Source organism: Acanthopagrus latus, chromosome 2, assembly GCF_904848185.1.
Source record: "Acanthopagrus latus isolate v.2019 chromosome 2, fAcaLat1.1, whole genome shotgun sequence".
NCBI lineage: Eukaryota > Metazoa > Chordata > Actinopteri > Spariformes > Sparidae > Acanthopagrus > Acanthopagrus latus.
Window position 1 is genome coordinate 28,165,066 of NC_051040.1, and position 11,737 is coordinate 28,176,802.

At 39.4% G+C, this 11,737-nt stretch overlaps 1 long non-coding RNA gene across 1 annotated transcript; it reads left to right on the plus strand.

The window, feature by feature from the left end:
• The first annotated feature begins 10,220 nt into the window (after window positions 1-10,220).
• LOC119007988 lies at window positions 10,221-11,496 on the plus strand. Its single transcript, XR_005071299.1, has 4 exons — window positions 10,221-10,359; window positions 10,712-10,768; window positions 10,901-11,185; window positions 11,373-11,496. It is a non-coding gene; the product is annotated as an uncharacterized LOC119007988 (long non-coding RNA).
• Window positions 11,497-11,737: the final 241 nt, after the last annotated feature.

Consider the following 11,737-nt stretch of genomic DNA (forward strand, 5'->3'; position numbering starts at 1 on the left):
TGTGCTTTATGGCAGTTATCGGTTTGTGGTAGCAATACAAAATAAAAGCATAATAAAACCTTATCTACTGAGTAGACATTAACTCCATTAAGATGAAACAAAATATCAGTTATGATTAATCCTTATAAATTAATCAAAATAGATATTAACTAATTTGACACAAAATGCAAACATAAGCCTCATGTTCTCCATAGTTCTACAACCACAGTGGCACACAGTGTCAACTGGATCACTTTTAGATCAACAGGAGCACTCACTGCCAAGTAAATTACATCATGGATTTATAGGGCACAAACACATAAATAATGCAATATTTCTCTACAAATTACACATTAAAAAGCATAATTTTACCTGACACATACTGTCAAACGTTTTTGGCACTGATGCGGTCACTGAAGTTTGTTTTGTCTTTCCTGTTGTCCCCTTAAATGTGAAATTGTATCATTTTTTCACGTCTGTTTTTCACTGCTAGTTACTACTTTAATCAGGTTTCTATGTTTTTGGCTGAAAGTGTTTGAAGTGAAAGACTGTGTGAACATTTACTTCTGCGATTCTTAAAGTTGTATTGTATTGTTCAGAATGCAGAACAAGCACGCCCACACACACACACACACACACACACACACACACACACACACACACACACACACACACACACACGCACACACACACACACAGTAAGAGTAACTTGGACCCATCAGGGAGTCATCAGGGAGCTGGTTGCTTCCTCATGCAGCCACTTGTCAAAGGTCAGAGAAGGTCAGACTGCAGTCCACACACACACACACACACACACACACACACACACACACACACACACACACACACACACACACACACACACACACACGCACACACACACACACACACACACACACACACACACACACGCACGCACGCATGCACACACACACACACACACACACACACACACACACACACACACACACACACCAACAACAACAACAAACCACTCGTCTCACTATCCGAAGGTCAAGAGGTGGTCAAGAGGTTCCTGACTGTTTCTGATTGGCCAGGGTCAAAGGTCAACAGACTAGAGGTGGGCAGCGTGAGGTCAAGAACAGGTGGAAGCCTGTGAGAGAGAAACAAGAACAACAGAAAAGAGTCGGAGCAGAAGAGAACAAAGCAGAGAGTACTCAGCCTGACAAAGGCTGACAGTCCTCAGAGCATTGCTTTACCATCATGCTCCAATGAAGGACAATTACCATCAGAGTAAAGGAGGATTACACTGGTTTGAACAGAGGCTCAGCCTGAACATGTGCTTTTCTACACTCACTGATATGGAGACCCTATGGAGTGGTAGACCTGGATGATTTCCCTCTCATTATAAACAATGGCAGATTAAACAGTGATGAATGAATTTACCACCACATCCTTCACATCTGACTATTACATCAGTTTCCATCACATGCAAATTCATACAACATTCAATGTTGATTTTGATATGGATGTGTGGCTGTAATAAAACATGTTTGATGCTGGCAATCGGCACACTTTCTAGCAGTCAAAACACTTCACCCAGCAGTGAACAGTGTCTGCATCATCTCCTGTCTCCATTCTGATGGAAAGTCAAGTGAAGTCTCATAGTCCACAAATCATTTCTGGAGCTTCACAGCAAAGCAGCCTTGCAGCATTCAAGTGGCTAGAGATTTGGTCTGTGATGGAAATAAGAACCAAAAATGGCATTATTCAAGTCTCTGGACACCGTGAGAGCCAGCGTGTTTATAGGAAAGACATTATTACACCCTTGATGCACATTCCCGCTTGCACCCACTTCACAACAGGGTGTAGGCTAACACTTTTAGTTTAGCTGCTACAGTGAAGATTCCAGCTTAAAAAAGGGTTCAAATAATGACTTTTTAAATCTATTTGGGATCTCAGGGCTTTTTGGAGACCTGGATTATGCCAAATAAACTGCAGGGGGCCATTTTACAAATTATTTTCCAGTTCTCTTAATGTTTTAAAACGAGTTCCCAGCTACTTCAGTTTTTTTGGGATAATGCTGCCATGCTGTTTTGTTCCAGAAATGTTTTGAGGACTACAAAACTTCATCTGACTTTCCATCAACATGCCCCCATGTTGATGGAAAGTCAGATGAAGTTTGGCTTCTCCTTTGAACAATAGCTACTTTCTGCCCTGTGAAAACAGTCAGAAATCCACAAAAGAAATATAAACAGATGAATCATTGACTCAACTTCATTAAGTGACACTTAATGAGTAAAAACCATGGCAACAGTATGAATGGCATAGTGTGTTGACTGCGGTGTCCTCCAGAATATGTTTTGTCTATGCTGCTTACCACACGTTTTTTGTATTTTTTTTTCCCTTTTATTTGCACTGCATGTGCTGAATTGATGATGTTTTCTTAGTTTGCTTGCCTTTGTCTATTTGTACATGTTTTATTAAGCTGGAGTGTGTATTAAGCCGGCCCCAAGACCAAAAGGGAGATCCACTGATACTGTAGGAGAATCACAGTGTCCAAAAGACTGAAACCATCCGGTGGTGACTGAAATCAACAGTTTAATACATACAGAGTGTTAACTTGCTTGCTCAATTCAGATGATAGGAGCATTGTTTAATAATCAGTACATAGCACGAGTGGACATATGTTAATGTTGCTACACTTGTATTCGTGTTCACTGTTCTTATTTTGTATGTAAGCAGAATATTCTTTGATATGCCTTATTTATGGTGTATTCATTTATTCAATTTTTTGGATTTATCACTTGTTTCTTTCTTCAGTGTTTATTTGGTGCGATCCTGAATACATACATGCAGTGTGTGTGTGAGTGTATAAAAACTGATTGTGAAATTGACTGCGATGCCAGGGAGAGCCTGCTGAAATCTTGCCTAGGGCACCATATTGGTCAGGCACTGCTCACACTTGTCAAACAGACTGGACATTGGGGAGTCAAGCGTGCTTGGGCATAGTGTGGATTGCCTAGTGTGAGTGTGCTTTAAATGACTCTGCATTTGATTGCCTTTGGTCATGCTTCTTGTTTATGTTCTTATATTACCCCTAAAGAATTTTAGCTGGCACAACAGATTCCCAGTGGATATTGAATAGAGTAACTCACATGGGCTGGTTACATTTATCTATTAAAACGCTTTAATTTGTCCAATTTAATTCTGTAACCAAATCCCAAAACATATAATATGCTATAACTGTGTAATGATATCACTGTACTGATCAAAATATGTGATAGTTATTCTGTGTATACTTATATGTGTTAATGCAAGCTTTGCAGTCTCGAGCAGATCTCCAGGTACGTTGCTGAAGGTCCAGTGGGGATTTGTTTGGCAAGAAAAACAGAGTTGAGATCAAGGTTGTGGCGATGTGGGTGTATGTCAGTGTGTCTGTTCACTAGATCTTAACCTTGACAAGGCAACTTGCACTGAGATTAGAATCTCTGTAGGATGAACGACCTGGAAAAGACAGATGCATTACACCATAGGTTAAGTTTATGATACTCCAACACTGAGGGGCAAAGCACACGCAGCAAATGTAGTCATCTGTAGCTTAAACACAACTAAATCTACATCCATGCTAGTATCTCTATGAGGCTGTACTTGGACAGAGCATTGCTTCAAATGCTAACATCAGCATGCTAACATACATACAATGACATATTAACATGCTGAATATGTACTGTGCTCACTGTCTTGGGGCTGACAGGGGTGCTGGCTAATGGCCGATAATGAAATCAGAGCTGGTTGATAGAGCCAGCAGTAGGGGGCAAAACTGTTGTCAATATGCACGGCATCTACACAAATCAATAGTGTTGAGGTAGGCGCCTTTACACAGTGTAGACTTGAGAGGAAACATCTATCTATCTATCTATCTATCTATCTATCTATCTATCTATCTATCTATCTATCTATCTATCTATCTATCTATCTATCTATCTATCTATCTATCTATCTGTCTATCTATCTATCTATCACACTGGAGGCCCTCAGGACTGTGTGTTCATATTGGAAGGGGAAAAACAACAATCCTGCAGAGTGGTGGACAGAGAACAATCTGTTGCTCAACGACAGTAGCTGATTTTTTAAATTTTAGAAAGAAGGAGGCAAAGACACACCTCCCTGTCTACATCAGTGGAGCTGAGATCGAGCAGATAACAGTTTTATGTTCCTGGGAATCAACATCAATGAGAACTGATCTTGGTCATCACACATCACCACCCTGGTTAAAAAAAGCACAGAAACAGCTCTACTTCCTACAGAAACTAAGGAAGTTTAAATTCAACTTCTACAGAGGAGCAACGGAAAGCATCCTGTCTTGAAACACCACAAACTGGCATGGTTCATCACAGCCCAGGACATGAAGGCTTTACAGGGGGTGATTACTGCAAAACCACCAGAACATCTCTGGTGCCATCTACAGAACATCAGTGACATCAGTGAGGAGAGATGTCTGCACAGAGGCCAAAGATACTAAAAGACAACACCCACCCAGCCACAGTGTGTTCACCCTGCTGCCATCTGACAACAGATACAGAAGCATCTGCTGCCGTACCACCAGACTACACAGCAGCTTCACTCCTCAGGCCGTGAGGTTCCTCAACTCATCCTCATCACTCCACTTTATTTTCAAATGATTCAACCTAGTTTTGATTTTTTTTAAAACCTAATTTTGTAAAAAAAAAAATAAAAAAAAAATAAAGGCAGTACATTTACTTTGTAACCTTGCTACTTGCGTATCTATGTATAATATGATAGGTATTGCTGTTGGCTGTGGCTACACCACAGAAACAGTTACATTATGGGATAAAATCATTGTATTTTTTATGTCATGATTTTCATAATAACACACTTAAAGCCACTATCACAGTTTTATTACTTTATTTTTAATGTATAATTTTAGTGTAGAAGTGATACCAGTGGCATCCCTACTATGCTTAGATTATAAAGTAAAAAATACCCATGTTATATGTCTCTGACAGTAGCACATTTGGGGTGCTGCTTTGGGCTGAGTTCAGATTCTCCTTGTCTGCTTGAGGAATCACTGCACTGACCTTGTCAGACATAGAGACAGAAGTGAGAGGCAGCCCCGCAGGGATCTGTGGCTGCCTTTTTGCCCTTTTGAGAGATTTAAAAGAAAGTTTCTTGAGACTTTTGAGTATCACAACTTAGATGTAATCCTGAAGATGAACACAAAGCACAAAAGTCCAACTCCAAATTGAGATAAAAAAAAAAAAAAAATCAAAATTTCATTACCCTTTATTTTAAGATAGACTCCCATGAGAGAATAATATCATACACTGACATTATGTATCCGTGGTATAAGAAGAATAAGAGCCCATTTTTCTCTTTGGAATGTTTTCAACTGTTGTCTGCAACTCCAAGTATGTACTGCTCACATGTGACCCCTTTTGTCTTTGCTATAAGATCAGACATGACTTACAGGCCTGTACTCTGAACAGGAGCACCCACCCTGCTATATACCACCTACAACAACTGTTTGATGCATGCCCACTGTTGGAAGGCTAACAGCAGTGTTGTGAAAGTTTCTGCTTATGCAACAGATTTGCAAGCGCAATGTTACTTAAAGCATAACGTTTTGTTGCTACTAAATTCTAATGCGAAATGCTAATGAATATTGGTGACATTCTGACCAGCGACAACATCAACGATCCAAACAGGACGGTTGCTCTTGTGAATGGCTGTTCCCCCACTTGGAGTGCCAGCTGATCCAGTCAGAGCCATTGTGGGCAGGACTGAATTACCCCCAGACATACATATTTGGAGTTCTTACGATCCAGTCGCCAGAATGAACATAAGGAATTTTATTTCTGCAAGCCCTGTTCAAACTTTACATTTCTCAGTGTTCCAACTTTACATTTCTTATAGTTATAGTATAATTATAATTATAGTATAATTGTAATAGTGACAACTTTATGCTGTGGTTAGGGGTAGTTACAAAAACCACTTGGTTAGGGCTGGGCTAAGGCTCGTTTTGCCTTACTTGGTTCTGTCTTGAAATTGTCCTGATGTCTTTCTAAACATATCCTGTGGTTTCACACTTGAAGTTGAAAAGTTGAAATTCTGCCTGCAACAGTGGTCTGTTGCTTGACAGTGTGGTCAGCTGTCACACCAACTCCAGACAGGAAAGTCACCTCATATTCATGTAAAGTGAATATGATGTGACACATATTGCAGAAATGTTCATACAGTTTATTACCATCAGTACCAGACCCTTGCTGTATGGTTGCAGTTGGTTAGGGTTTAGGCAAGGAAACTACTTGGTTAGGTTAAGAAAAACATCATGGTTTGATATAAAATAACTACTTACTTATGTAGATTCATATACAAATATATACATGTATCGTATCTTATGTTACTTGAGATATGATATTTTCATGATGTAACTTTGTTACGTTGGATTAATGACTCACTTCTACCTTTTGGTTTCATGGCTGGTGATATTCTATATTTTCCTTATCATTAGAAAATCTCTAACCCTAACCCATGAAAAGACCAAAACAATGAATTGACTCTTACCATTGCACTTGATGACAGTGTAGCTCATTCCCACATACACCCTCAGACAGTCATAAATACTAACAAGTTAGATTTAGTTGTATGAATCTGTAAACCCTAGTGCACAACAAATGCCACTAACTTAGTGGCACTACCCATCAAAGCACAACAAATGTATAGATGATTGATGTAGTGTACTTGGTCTGTTGGAATTGTATGAATGTACTGGTATGTAAAATAGTGTAGAAAGAAACGGAAGAATCTAATCCTGGATCTTCAAATTGGTTTTGCAAGTATAGGTGAAATGTGGCCCAAGGAGTAGATTATTATGAAGAAAAAGGCTTGAAGGTAAGTGGCTTAATGTACAGACACACCATTTTACTATGTTATTTACAGTATCAATACTGCATCACTAATCTCCCACTTTTAAGCGTTCGCCTCAGGCACAAGGCGCTATACATGGGAATATGCCATGAAATGACGGCTTTTGATGTTGTATGATCATAGAGAGGTTTTCAACTCATAAACAACACATTTCTATATTATTTTGCTGTATGGCCTGAGAGGCAAATATGAAAAAAAGGTTGGTCTAATTTTTTGTCTTCCTGTTTTGTTTGTAACTTAATAACAAGTGAAAAAAGGATTTGTCTTAAGAATCTTTGTAAGTTCCTTCAACGATCAACGGGGGTTTTTCTAAGATAATTGTTTTAAATCAGGGAAACATTTTGGCAGGTACATATTTGTTTTGTTGTTTGGGTTGGATTTAAATGTCAGTGGAATGAGTGAAAGCTTCGATTATCAATATCACCAGAGAAACTTTAATAAATGATAAGATTGATTAATAATATGAGAAAAAAAGATTTGGCAGGTGATAATAATAATTTATTTTGAGAGGAAAATTTTTCTCAATGTTTGTTGTTGTAATTCTCATTTCAGCAACACTGGAGTGCATCACCACCATCATCTAGATAGTACAGGAATGTTTTCTCTCAGGTGAGTTGTAATTTCTCTAAGTTATATGCAAGTTTTATAACATTACTGCTAAGTCTTTCTCTTGGCAGAAAATTGCAGTCAGTAAAATATAGAGGAATGAAAGACAGTATCAATACTGTAAGAGACATAGTAGTCTGATAGTAGCTGACACCCACACCCTCTCCACATACACTATTTAAATGCAAATTGACACAGTTGCAAAAGTGTGTATGTGTGTGTCTGTGTATGCATGTCTGTGTGTGTCTGAGTGTGTGCACACACAGTTTAACCCTCTCTCCCCCTCCAGCTGACATCCACCAACAATGCCATTGTCCTTGTCATTGACCTTTCCAACAGGTACTTTTCAGTCCACTTTAACTGCAGTCAAAGGCACCATAATAATTGTGTCTGGATGGCTATCACTGTCCTGCTGCTGTGGGGCTTTTATTGGATGAACACCCTAGCCAATAGAAGAGATTGGAATTACATCTCTCCTAGCAACAAGGCTCACTGATTGTGTGTTGCCACTAGCTAAGTGACACCCCAAGAGAAACCATTGAACAAGTATTGTTTTTGTCAGTCTGATGACATTATTTTGTCTAAACCAGGTTTCTTAAGGAGAGGCTAAGACACAGGCCTGTTTAAGATAGTCAAAGATAAAGCCCGATAAAACTAATGCATTTGCATTGTTGAGAAGCCCGGGGTCGTTCACTCTAAAAGTCTCTTTGAACAGGGTGGAGGGAAGAATGTCAAGTTTGCAGTTAGTGATATCAATACAGATTCAGGGGTTATGGGTTTGAACTTATACAACAGTGTGGTGGGAGCTCAGCAGAAGGTAAAGGTGAACCTGCAGGAGTAATACAGGATTTAACATTTTCTATCATTAAACAAATGAATTAAAAAAACTTCTCGCAGCCTGCTGCAGAGGTAGTAAGAACAGCATCTGAGGCACGATTTACTAGGCTGTTAATGGCATTAAAGGGGATTGCATAGGAGTTATATGACTGTAACATGGATATTATAATCACCAGCCATTAAAATGAGATCATAACTGAGAACAATAAAAGAAATAAAACCAGAAAATCTGGATACAAAAACACTATTTGGCTTAGGAGGGCATTATACAATGATACAGCACACATCATTACTTAAGCTTGGGGGTCTCTCCATTGAGATGCATGTGCAGTTCTTAGATCTTCATCCCCTTCTTCTTCTTCTTCTTCATCCTCCTCTCCTTCTTCTTCTTCTTAATCTGCTTCTTCTTCATCCTCTTTTTCATCATCATCATCATCATCATCATCATCATCATCATCATCATCGTCATCATCATCACCATCTTCTTCTCCTTCTCCTTGATCTCTTCTCTCATTCTTGTCATATAAAAAACATATTCATTTTAGGTGAGGCTATCATGCTAACATACAGGAAAACCAAGACATCAAACTCGTATTTCCTCAAGTGCCTCGGACAGTTGAGCCAATGGTGTCACACCATACCACTCTGAAAAGTATTTGGTGTTTTAACCAGATTTGACTGGTGATTTTACAGTATACATGCATTTGTATGACCCAGTGACCATTGAAAGTGAAGTTACAGCATACTCCCCATTCATTTTGTTTGGAGGTCTGACCTTGTTAGTGAGATAACTGCCTAGGGGCATTGCCAAGATGGCTGCTGAATGCAAAGACTTGCTTAAAAGGACTAAGAATCTCAGGCAACGGCTGAGCAAGCATAGCTTTATTAGGAAAAAGTTTTACATACAGCAGCATCTTGTGCACTGCATGGAACACTGATTCCTATTCTTGCTAAATTGCATTTATAAATGAGTTTCAGATTTATTTATTTTTTTTGAGAAATTGTGTCTTGAACAATATTTCTGCTAATGAGCTTTGTTGACACACATACATACTCAGATTCTTTTTCCATGAGACCTTTTCTCCTTGGCTGGTAAATAAATTAGGAGCATACCATCTGTCTCTGCTGTGGCTTTAGATTTTGACCATCACACCATTCTGACACACACACGCACACACACACACACACACACACACACACACACACACACACACACACACACACACACACACACACACACACACTGCTCTGCTATTTGTAAGCTTCTGATTTGTATTTACAACCACTTTACTAAAGTGCTGTTGTAGCTCTGTAGTTTCCCTCAGCTCTCCTGTATGTTTGTTCAGTCTGCAGACGTCTCCTTGTGCACATGCCATGTTTAAAAAGCCCTGCCTGTAGTACTTTTTAATGATGGTAAATATTCAGAGGGCTCTTGGCAGAAGCATGCATCATTTTCACCCCTTCGACACCCAACATTCGAGGACAAAATTGCCTCTCCAAATACCACAAGTTTGCTTTCCTTCAATTGCTTATGTGCAAATACTGTGTGTATGTGTAACCCAGTGCTGCCACCTGCCCGTAACATCAGTGTGCTGTACCTACTGTACACAACTTTGCTATTTTACATAATATCTATATATATTTTCGTATGTTTTCTTCAATAACATACTTTTTATATGTTTTTCTTTATTTTTTCAGAAAGGCATGCACTTAAGGGGATTTTAAAAACATACATGACAGAAACCTTCTACTGCTGTAAACTGTCAATGTTAATGCAGTCGCCATGTCAACACCTGCCTTCATGTACTCATCCATGCTTATTTACAGGAAGTACTGAAACAAGAGAGTGCGTCACTAATCTCCCACTTTTAAGCGTTCGCCTCAGGCACAAGGCGCTATACATGGGAATATGCCATGAAATGACAGCTTTTGATGTTGTATGATCATAGAGAGGTTTTCAACTCATAAACAACACATTTCTATATTATTTTGCTGTATGGCCTGAGAGGCAAATATGAAAAAAAGGTTGGTCTAATTTTTTGTCTTCCTGTTTTGTTTGTAACTTAATAACAAGTGAAAAAAGGATTTGTCTTAAGAATCTTTGTAAGTTCCTTCAACGATCAACGGGGATTTTCTAAGATAATTGTTTTAAATCAGGGAAACATTTTGGCAGGTACATATTTGTTTTGTTGTTTGGGTTGGATTTAAATGTCAGTGGAATGAGTGAAAGCTTCGATTATCAATATCACCAGAGAAACTTTAATAAATGATAATATTGATTAATAATATGAGAAAAAAAGATTTGGCAGGTGATAATAATAATTTATTTTGAGAGGAAAGTTTTTCTCAATGTTTGTTGTTGTAATTCTCATTTCAGCAACACTGGAGTGCATCACCACCATCATCTAGATAGTACAGGAATGTTTTCTCTCAGGTGAGTTGTAATTTCTCTAAGATATATGTAAGTTTTATAACATTACTGCTAAGTCTTTCTCTTGGCAGAAAATTGCAGTCAGTAAAATATAGAGGAATGAAAGACAACAGAACAGCTCTGTGTGCCTTGCAGAAGTCTATACCCTGGGTGGACAAGTGTGAGGGATTGTTGTCGAGATGTCCGGTGATGCATGGGTGTGCCTCACAAAGTGCTGGAGAAACATGATGAAAGTCAGTCTCCTGCGACCAGCCTGACCCACTGGCTGTGCCAGTGAAGCCAGTGGGTCCACCATTAATCATGAAAGGCTGGAACTTCTTTCTGGCAAAGATGAATTGGGGAGGCATGGCAACATGTTCTCACTCCCACTGTGTCAAAGACGGCAGCTTGGTCAGTGGCCTTAAGCCTCGAACTATGACGGTACGTACCTATCCCTCTAGGGTCGGTTTTGCATGAGAGGGGCTCCACGGTCAAAAGTTAGCAGTAATGTGTTATACACTGTCCAGATTTTTAAAAAATAAAGGCTCTGTAGTCAAAACCTTCATTGATGACCCATCCTATCACCCCCTGATTTCCCCTTTTCTCTCTCCTGGCGATACTAAACTAGTGGGCGAGTGACACTAGAGTGGTACCTACAGTCAAATGCGCTGGGTATGCTGTTACCCTGTTCTTTAACCTCCTCCCAGTCGTCCAAAGCTGCACTCCCTGGCTGTGCTCAGGTTGCTTTCCGGAAACTCCATAAATTGAAGAGCTGTGGCCGAGCAGCTGGAGAACATCAGAGGGAAAACCAGACTATATTTTGTTCCATAAAGTATGATTCAGTTCACCAAGATCACTGTTAGCTGGTGTTGTGTTTGATGCAGTGCTGCAAAGTGTTAACCCCTGTGATCCTACGCACTGACTGAAGTGATATAGCGTAGACACAAGTGATGGGGGATGTATCAGCTGAGACACTCATCCTACTATATGTGG